The 10,898-nt window shown below is 34.3% G+C and overlaps 1 long non-coding RNA gene across 1 annotated transcript; it reads right to left on the bottom strand.

Annotated features, from left to right (window-relative positions):
- Positions 1 to 842: 842 nt before the first annotated feature.
- LOC129110234 (uncharacterized) lies at positions 843 to 10,288 on the bottom strand. Its single transcript, XR_008532153.1, has 4 exons — positions 10,215 to 10,288; positions 7,615 to 7,682; positions 1,474 to 1,652; positions 843 to 1,050 (listed from the first exon to the last, which is right to left on the bottom strand). It is a non-coding gene; the product is annotated as an uncharacterized LOC129110234 (long non-coding RNA).
- Between the last annotated feature and the right edge of the window lie 610 nt (positions 10,289 to 10,898).

Below are 10,898 nucleotides of genomic sequence, written 5' to 3' on the forward strand. Positions count from 1 at the left end.
GTAGCAGTTGGATATACATCTAAAATAACACATAACTATCTTTAAAGATCATAAATCTTTGGTGTATAAACAGAGTTGCAATGTTAAATTGGTTGGAAACAAGTAGGATTGGGTTTAGCCAATTCCACTTTGTGAAGCTGTTCCTGGTTCGCAAAATAACCAGATTCACTAAGACTTTTGAACCTTTCATCTCTATGAAAGTACTAATATACACAACAGTCAGGCTTCTCATTTATACATTTTATTATCATGGCAATCTTGAGTTAATCACATATTGGCTAAATTTAAACTTTGATCTCTGCAAGCCGATGATTTTACTCAGTCAAAGACAGTTTGTGAGACGGAAAATAAATTATAATATTATAGCTATTGGCTCGTATTTAAGGAGTCAGCAAGACCAATTGATTGATTGATAATTCGTTGCATGCAACCCAATGTGTGATGCATTCCGACTTCAATATCGGTTAGGATTTTAAAACTCCTGTAGTCTGAGTATGTATTCGGCACAAGACTTTTAAGATTTAAGAGACTTCCATTGGGCAGAGCCAGAGTTGGAATCTTTTTCATTCTACACATAGGGGCTTTAAATCTGAAACTGTCACAATCCATATTTTTGTCATTTTCTTTCCTTCCTTTCTGGCTACTGTCACCATCTTTATTAGACACACAATGGTTCCAACGCAACATACAGTGCAGACGTTTCAACTTTGGGTGATTGATGAACTGAACTCCTGGGTTGCCCATCCTGTGTGAGATTCCTTTTGGGATAAAACTATTAAATATAATTTATTCTTAGGTCTGGAGTTTCAGTTGGGGGTTAAGTGCTAGGGAATAAGTGCTGCTAGGTTTTAAGTATTTTTACATTGTCATGTGTGTACAGTCACATTCGGTATCTGCTGTCTGTGGTCAGCTGGTGCAGTCTCTGCTCAGCAGCTGGTTGAAAGGAAGTTCAAGATAAAGGTGAAAGAGTTTGGATTTTCTCGATCAACTGGGTCCGGTATGCTTCATCTTCATCCAACACTTTGATGTCCATCTGTGGTAAGTCTCCCACTGAGAAGGACAAGTGCAAACCACTTGTATCACTTCACAAAATGCGGATTTGCTTGCAGTTCCTTGATTTATATTTGCAGATGAACAAAGCTTGCATCTTTTAATTTTTTTGGAGCATTCCAGAAGATAAAGAGCTTCCTCTGTGTAACTGACGAATTTTTGAGTGTGTGTAGTTAATCAGTTTACACATTATCTACAACAGGGGAAAAGGTGAGGTCAGAAATTTTGTTCGCTTCAAATCCAACAGACGATTTCTTGTGCAAGAGTAGCTCTAGACAACAGTGCTCTCATATTGCAGATTTTTTATCAGAAATTTAAAAAAGTCCCAGTACTTAGCACTACAGAGAATTTGCTATTAACGCGCACCACCTTGGATTCAAACTCAGAAATATGCTGTTATGCTTTGAAATTGTTGCTGCTCACATATTTCCACAGTTTTGAACATGCCAGTGCGGGGTTGTGGCATGGCTTCCATTCTTCAGCCCTTCACACACACTCGTTTTTCAGAAACACTTGTAGACACGGAGTACTTAATCCACTCTTGGTTCCCAGATGTGTCAGATACGCCTTTGAGCGGCGGTGCTGAAGGATCTCAAGGAACGCTATTTTGCAGGGAGGGAAGAGAGGAGTCATTTGAGTTCAGTGAGGGGGAAATGTGTGAACAGTAAAACATTTCACCTTCCTCGAGGCTGAGTCAGAGCAATTCTATCTGAGCTGGGAGTGAGCTAGGAGTGAGTTAGGGGGTGCTGTTGAAAAGTGATAGCAATCGAGTTGACCAATGGCACCACTGAGATCACACGAGAGGAGTTAATTAGATTATTACCCTCCTGGTACTATCCACAGACAAAAATGTGAACAATAGCCTTTACGAGAAAAAACTTTTACTTACAGTGGATATAAAAAGTCTACACACCCCTGTTAAAATGCCATGTTTTTGTGATGTAAATAAATGAGACCAAGTTAAATCATGTCGGAACTTTTTCCACCATTAATGTGACCTATAACGTGAACAATTCAATTGAAAAACAAACTGAAATCTTTTAGGGGAAAAAATAAAAAATAAAAAAGTAAAATAATGTGGTTGCATAAGTGTGCACACCCTCTTATAACTGGGGATGTGGATGTGTTCAGAATTAACCAATCACATTCAAACTCATGTTAAATAGTAGTCAGTACACACCTGCCATCATTTAAAGTGACTCTGATTAATCCCAAATAAAGTTCAGCTGTTCGAGTAGGATTTTCCTAACATTTTCTTAGTTGCATCTTACAGCAAAAGCCATGGTCCGCAGAGAGCTTCCAAAGCATCAGAGGTACCTCATTGTTGAAAGGTATCAGTCAGGAGAAGGGTACAAAATAATTTCCAAGGCATTAGATATACCATGGAACACAGTGAGACAGTCATCATCAAGTGGAGAAAATATGGCACAACAGTGACATTACCAAGAACTGGACGTCCCTCCAAAATTGATGAAAACTGGTCAGGGAGGCTTCCAAGAGGCCTACAGCAACATGAAAGGAGCTGCAGGAATTTCTGGCAAGTACTGGCTGTGTACTACATGTGACAACAATCTCCCGTATTCTTCATATGTTTGGGCTATGGGGTAGGGTGGCAAGACGGAAGCCTTTTCTTACCAAGAAAAACATCCAAGCCCGGCTAAATTTTGCCAAAACTTACATGAAGTCTCCCAAAAGCATATGGGAAAATGTGCTATGGTCTGATGAAACCAAGGTTGAACTTTTTGGCCATAATTCCAAAAGGTATGTTTGGCGCAAAAACAACACTGCACATCACCCAAAGAACACCATACCCACAGTGAAGCTTCGGGGCTGCTTTTCTTCAGCTGGAACCGGGGCCTTAGTCAGGGTGGAGGGAATTATGAACAGTTCCAAATACCAGTCAATTTTAGCACAAAACCTTCAGGCTTCCGTTAGAAAGCTGAAGATGAAGAGGAATTTCACCTTTCAGCACGACAACGACCCAAAGCATACATCCAAATCAACAAAAGCATGGCTTCACCAGAAGAAGATTAAAGTTTTGGAATGGCCCAGCCAGAGCCCAGACCTGAATCCAACTGAACATCTGTGGGGTGATCTGCAGAGGGCTGTGAACAGGAGATGCCCTCGCAATCTGACAGATTTGGAGCTCTTTTGCAAAGAAGAGTGGGCAAATATTGCCAAGTCAAGATGTGCCATGCTAATAGACTCCTACCCCAAAAAGACTGAGTGATGTAATAAAATCAAAAGGTGCTTCAACAAAGTATTAGTTGAAGGGTGTTCATATTTATGCAACCAGGTTATTGTAAGTTTTTTATTTTTTATTTTTCCCCCTAAAAGATTTCAGTTTGTTTTTCAATTGAATTGTTCACGTTATAGGTCACATTAAAGGTGGAAAAAGTTCGGACATGATTTATCTTTGTCTCGTTTTTTTACATCACAAAAAACCTGGCATTTTAACAGGGGTGTGTAGACTTTTTATATCCACTGTACATGCTTTTATGCCAGGGTTATCGCAGGATTTTGGCCTTTAAAAAGTAAATGTATAGTATTTCGAAAAAAAACTATTAAAATCATTGTATAGTATGTTGAAAAAAAGTCATAGTAGGTAAGTCTAATGAAGTAATAAAAAGTCAGGGTAAAGTATGTTGAAAAAATCCATAAAAAAGTAATGTATAGTATGTCAGAAAAGTTATAGTATTGCATGTTGAAAAATCATGAAACAGCATATTTATATAGTAAATTATGTCTAAAAATGTTTATTAAAAAAGTCATAGTAAAGTATTTAGAAAAAATATATATTCTATAGCATGTGGGAAAAAAGTAAAAAAAAGTAATATATTATAGTATGTCAATAAAGTCTAAAAAAAGTCGTAGTGTAGTATGTTGATAAAAATCATGAAAAGGGTAAAGTATAATTTGTCGAAAAATAAATCACTTAATTGTCATAGCATATTATGTCGGAAAAAGTATATAAAAAAGTAGTAATAGTATGTCGAAAAAAATGGTAAAAAAACGTGGTAAAGTATGTCGGAAAAATGTATTTCAAAAAGTAAGATAATAGGTCGGACAAAATCATTCAAAAGTAATAGTACAGTATGTCGAAAAATGTCATATTATAAAATGTCCAAAATAGTCACAGTATATGTCAAAAAAAGCGCAGTATTGTACGTCAAAAAAAAGTCATAGTATAGTATAAATAGTGGATAAAAGCGTCTGCTAAATGACTGTAATGTAATGTAATGTAGTATGTCGAAAGAAATCATGAAAAAATCATATTTTAGTATGTCGAGCAATCTTAAAAAAGTCACAGTTTAGTATGTCAAAAACATATTTTAAAAAGCAATTGTAAGAATATATTATGTTGAAATAAGTGAAAAAGAAATTCATAGTGTAGTATTCAAACAATCATTAAAAAGTTATAGCATAGTATTTGGAAGAAATCATTAAAAAGTCATAGTATAGTATGTTGAAAAAAAGTCCTAAAAAAGTCCCAGCATAGTATGTTGGAAAAAGTTTGAAAAAAAATTAATTGTAAAATATGTCAAAAAAAGCCAGAGTATATAAAGTCAGTATTGTATGCGGAAAGTCTTTAAAAAGTCACAATATATTATATCAAAGAGTGATAGAATAGAATGTAGAACAAAGCAAAAGAAAAGTTATAGTATAGTATGTCAAAAAAGGTCATAAAAGTCATAGTATAGCATGTCGAAAAAAAAGTAATAGTATAGTTTGTCAAAATAAAATTTAGAGTATAGAATGACGAAAAATTTCTGAAAAATAAAGTAAATACATATATAGTAAAGCATGAAAGACAAAAACATCATAGCATAGTATGTCAAAAAAGGTCTTTTTTTTTTTTTTTTTTTTTTTAAATCATAGTAAAATATGTTAAAGAAAGTATATTATGTCATAGTATTGTATGCAGAGAAAAATCATAAAAAGTCATAGGATAGTATGTTGTAAGAAAGTCAAAAAGTGTGTGGAATATAGTGTGTGGAAAAAATCCTGAAAAGTATTAGTATAGTATGTCAATCATAAAGAAGTCCTGATATAGTATGTTAAACTAAGTAAAAAATAGTATAGCATGAAAGCAAATAAGTCATAGTAAAGAATCTTGATCAAAGTTAAAAATAGTATGTCAAAAAAGTTTTAGTCATTGTATAGCAATTCGTAAATAATCATAAAAAAGTCTTAGTATAATATGTCAAAAAAGTTTTAAAAAGAAGTCATTGTATAGCATGTTGTGAAGAAAATCATAAAAAAGTCTTAGTATGTTGATAAAAGTCATAAAGTTATAGTTGAGTATATTGTAAAAAGTAAAAATAAAAAAGTAATAGTATAGTAATCGTAAAATTTTAAAAGTCTATAATATGTCAAGTCATTAAAAACTCATAGTATAGCACATCAAGAAAATAGTATAGTATGTTTAAAATAAATTTAAAAAAGAAGTTGATAAAATATCATTTAAAAGTCATAATATAGCATGTTGAAAAATAAGCTCAGAATGTATTGTCATTATGCATTACATGGATGCACAACGAAATGCAGCTGTTGCCCATTTGCAGCACAAGTAAACACATGACAAACAAAACAAAAGCAGTATTGCATTCCTGTAGTGCACTTTTTTAATTTGCATCAAGAGGAATGTAAACAGCAGCAACAAAAACAATGGGCAGATAATATGGCTGACATCTTAACATCAAAAACGCAACATCAGGAAAAGTTTGTCCATCAACTTTCAATATTTTAGAGCACAAACCATCATTGTTATAAACACAGAGTGCAGCTTAATGCAGGATATCATATTGGAGCCAGGTTACCAGATCGCTGTTAAGGTATGGTAAAAAGGGTATGGTATAGTATGTTGAAAAAAAAAAAAGCATAGTACGTCGAAAAAAGTAAATAATAAAATAAGTCAAAGTATAGTTTTTTGAGTCTTAAAGAAGTCATTAGATAGTATTTCAAAAAAGTCATAGTATACATCAAAAAAAATAAAAGAATAGTATGTTGAAAAAACGGGATGAAAGTCATAGTACAGTAGGTGAAAAAAAAGGTTAAAAAAGGGCATACTATAGTGTGTTAGAAAAAACCCATTAAAAAGTCAGTTTAGCATGTTGAAATTGGTCATAGTATAGTATGTCGAAAAAAGTCATAAGTATAGTATGTGAACATTTAAAAAAAAAAAATCGTATGTTGAATAAAGTCAAATATGTCCAAGTATGATAGGTCCAAAAAGTAGTTGTATAGTACGTAATTAAAACATTGTATAGTATGTAAAAAAAAAAGTCATAGCATAGCATGTAAAAATGTTTTTGCTATACAATAAAAGTTCCAAAAAATCAGTTTGTCCAAAAAAGTGTAAAAATGTCAGAATATAGTTTATGTCAAAATATCATAAAAACAAGTCATAGTATAGTATTTCGAAAAATCATAAAAAAGCATTGCTAAACTATGTCTAAAATGTAATAAAAAGTTAACAGTATAGTATGTCGCAAAAAGTAAAAGTTAAAAAGTTGTAACATATCATGTCAAAAAAACACTTTTTTTTAGAATCATGTACATTAAGGGTTTCCCTAAATATACAAAAAGTATATCATGGCTTTTTATGACATACTATATTTCTTTTTTTTCATGGAATACTATACTATTATTTTATTAAAACAAACTATACAATACCATTTTGTATCCCATTGGCATATTGTGTTACATACATTTTAAGACATTTTTATGGAATACTGTACAATTACCTTTACATGATATATTTTATTGCATACAATACTATATATTATTTTTACTTTTACGTGATACAATCTCTGACCCGTCAGTGCAACTCCTGGTGTGTTTTTTGCTTTTGCAGGTTGCCTGCAGGTAGAGATGGATGGAGCCATCAAAATTCTTTCTTACACCTGTGCCGCCTTGACCTAGATTATTGAAGTTTGCTTCTCATTCTGTCTCGCTCTCTTTCACCTCCATAATCAACTCTCTTGGTTTGGTTTTCCTCTTTGTTTTGCCTTCACTAAACCACACTTCCACATTACAAATACCACTGACTTACAGACTACAGATTCCTTTAACACACAAGTTTCAAATAAAAAATAGTTTGAATTACTTTAAATCGTATGTGGTCTCTCTCTTTGTCTATCTCACTTAGCCTGGGCTGTGACATATAGCACACTATACTTCTTTTTACAATATACCATCTCATGGCAATTTATATCACATACTATACTCTGACATTTTTTGATGACATACTAAACAATGAAACTCTAAGGAAATGATAATGCTTACTACAGACAGTTCTTATGAGTAAATATACTATGACATTATTTATGACATTTTTATGGCATATTTTATTATGACATTTTTATGGCAAACTGCATTTTTCTGTATTTTTATAATAATGATATTTTATTATTATTATGACTTATTACTACAACAACTACTTTCAATAATGTTACTACAACAACTACTACTGCAACAACAATTACTATGAATATTATAACTATATCTGCAACATCAACTAGTACTACCGTTTATACTACTACTAGTTGATTTGATACTTACTAAATATTTGTTTCATGCGCTTCACTTCTTGTGTCCTCTAGGCCCTTCAAGTCCCTTCATTCAGTAGTCTGGAGGGAAAACAGAGCCATTACACCATCATTTACGAAACATGAAAGAGTAGGCTTTAGTGTTTCCCATTGGATTGTGGTGGGTGGACCTCGGACCCTCTCGGAGGGATCGGGGGATGCTTACCTTGCAGGGCAGCTGGATTATCACAATCTCTCTTGATAACGCGAGAATCTTGAAATCACATATCACATGAAAATCCAGCTTTAAGTGATGCGTCCGTGCCCAGCAACACAATGCAAGGACCAATCAGCCTCCTGTGAGCAACTGACAGCTATGGGTTTAGGTATGTGTGAGATGACACAGAAGTGCAACTGTTAGTTATTAACAACAACGGTGCCTCCTAAAGAGGTTGGCGTAGACAATGTATAAAACTGCTTTTAAACGCAAATTATCAAAATTTACAAACAAAGGCCAAATATATCTTGTGCTTGTTTACTTTGATTTAATCAAGTGTCATGAAATGTTAGCATGTGAACTTGTACCAGGTCTAATTTTTGCAGTGTACAATAAAATCGGAAATCTAAATGAAGCCATTGAATAACAAGAGGAACGTCTGTTTCTGGTGTCTAATTTCTCCAAGTTGTTTCCTCCTTTCCTGCCTTTATATATAAAGGCTCCCAATCCACAATAACGATCTCAAAGCTTGTGACCAAACCTCCGACTCACGTCACTGCCGCTTCAATAAAACCAACACACAAAAAGTCACCTTTCCAGAAACATTTACTTTTTTTTTTACCTCATGACTTTCTGTCTAAATCTTTATAATTTTCCATTTGGGAGCTTTGTTTTTGTTTTGGTATATTTAGCCATTCCTCGTCCTGGGCTCAGTGCCTGCTTGACAGACAGTCTCTAATTAGCACAGCAGAAATACATATTTAGAGCCGTGCGGCTTTGGTGACTCTCTTTATTTAAGTCACCAGGGAGAACAATGGAGGAAACAATGGCTGCCTGCAGCAGGCATGGTCTTCACATCACTGAATCAGTGCAGATCTTTTCAATATGACAGTCCAATTCAAATTGAGATACTGTAAAACAACCCACTCATTGCAGAGGCTGAAAAAAGGGAGTTGATTGTTGTGCCGCAGGGTTTTACACTTAATAAAAATAGCTGTGGTACCGTGTCTGGTAAGGATTTAGTTTAAGCAAATGTTTTTGGCACATTTCTTCCATAAATAATAATGAATTATAGCTTAAATGATGAACATTGTGGCTGCTTGTAATTAAGACAAGTGTTTGTTCCCCCTAATCATGGGTAACACGGGTGAATTTTGGCATAATAATCAACATTTTGTGAACAAACTGTTTCAATCTTCCTGCGGCAGAGTTGATAAGAGGAAGCTGTCTTAATAGCAATAGTTTTTGGGGGTTTGTGTTTTTCTATATGGAGGCAACCTGCACACAGCAGGAGTGTGCAGGTGTGGCTGGCAGACATTTCCCTTGGCTCCCTGCTAAGACTTCTTTAAAAGTGAAACTTGAATCAAAGCCTCTACACATTCATTCAATGAGTAAGCAGCAGGGGACTTCACTTCTACTGCACTATAATTTAAGGTAATATTCACATCCAAAAATGTATGCCAGCTGTACAGTAAAGTATGCTCCGAATAAGAGATAAGATTTCACCCTTAAATAAAAGGGTGTCAAATTAACAGCGCCAGGTGTAGTTGGCTGCATGACAATGTTGCCCCTCTGGCTTCTGGTAGCCAGGAGGGTCAGTGAGGATAAATCCCTGTTGTTTGAAGAAACAAGAGACACGATGAATCGCTTTCATTAGCCTTGACCGCAGGATTTATTCTGCATAATTATGCACACAAAAACATTTAAATCTTTCAGAAATCTTATAACATTGACTTGACAAGTGACGACTGACTTTGAATATTGACTTCAGAGATATGTAACTCTATGACAGCATGAAATCAAACAATCAATATCTTTGACACTATTGCTAACTAAAATATGCACATCTATTATACAGTCAGTATAAACATTATATCAAAAATAAATGTCTATAGCTACTCTGTATTATTGTTTGAAATTTCCCTTTACATAAAATAATAATCAAAGGGAAAAAACTCAATTTAACACAATGCAATTTAAATTATATTTCCAACTCTTTACTATGGAATACACCTTTAATAAGTGTGCGTGTAGACACCATGACACCTTCTCAGTTTAGCGGTAGAGACACGGTACCACGTGTCATCATCATATCACTCACCTTATGGCCAAATGACCGATCTATACTAAATCCCTAAATACATATCAGAAACCCGGACATATATAAACTGTCTATAAGCGGCTGAACCGTGCCAACGTGAAACTCGCGGCGTCATAACTCAATGTTAGCATACCGGTTCATAAGAACTCACTAGGCTAACACATTAGCATGTAGCTTCATGGTCTCCATCACACACACATTAACAAAACAACTATCACTATTACTCAGACTGAAACTATTACACTCGTGACCTAACTAACATGTTTACCCTTTAAGGTATGTTGTGTTTGTGCATTTTGGAGGAGTTTTAACCCACCTGTTGTTTGAAGAAACAAGAGACACGATGAATGGCTTTCATTAGCCTTGACCGGTGGTATTAATGACCTCCTCAGCATCGTGCGCCCCCTACTGGTCTAATTCATTCTTGTTTGAGAAAGCTGACATTGTAAAACGATATATTTAATCTAACACAAAACAAAAAAATAAAGGGGTGTCTATTTTTATCTTATTTTTATCTTATCAATCCTACTATAACTTTATCTTTTAATGATGCATCAAATCTATTTACACTGTTAACCATTTTTAATCACACTATGATCTATTAACTTTTAACCCATTACAACAACATAATTATTCATTGAGTAGTTTCACATGCCAGCTTTGGCTTATTTCACCAAAACAATATTACCGCATATCAATCTTCACTCTATTTTCTTTTTAGTGAATCCTACATAGGGTCAATTTCTCCATTAAGAAAAGTGTTTATTGGTCCTACAAAGATGTAAAAAAGAATCATGGGCTCTTGGGATAAGGGAAGTAATGCAGTGATAGCTAAGCTTGATTAATGTTCATAACCTTGTGAGGAGCATTGTTAAGAAAGCAAAAGTCAAGATTCAACAGAGTTGTTAGGCTTTATTCTCTGGAAAACCAGAAAAGAAATGTGAAGGGATCACCGAAGCCATTACAATTAATCCTCAGGAGGACATGAACATCTGTACCA

Source organism: Anoplopoma fimbria, chromosome 20 (genome assembly GCF_027596085.1).
Source record: "Anoplopoma fimbria isolate UVic2021 breed Golden Eagle Sablefish chromosome 20, Afim_UVic_2022, whole genome shotgun sequence".
In the NCBI taxonomy this organism is placed as follows: Eukaryota; Metazoa; Chordata; class Actinopteri; order Perciformes; family Anoplopomatidae; genus Anoplopoma; species Anoplopoma fimbria.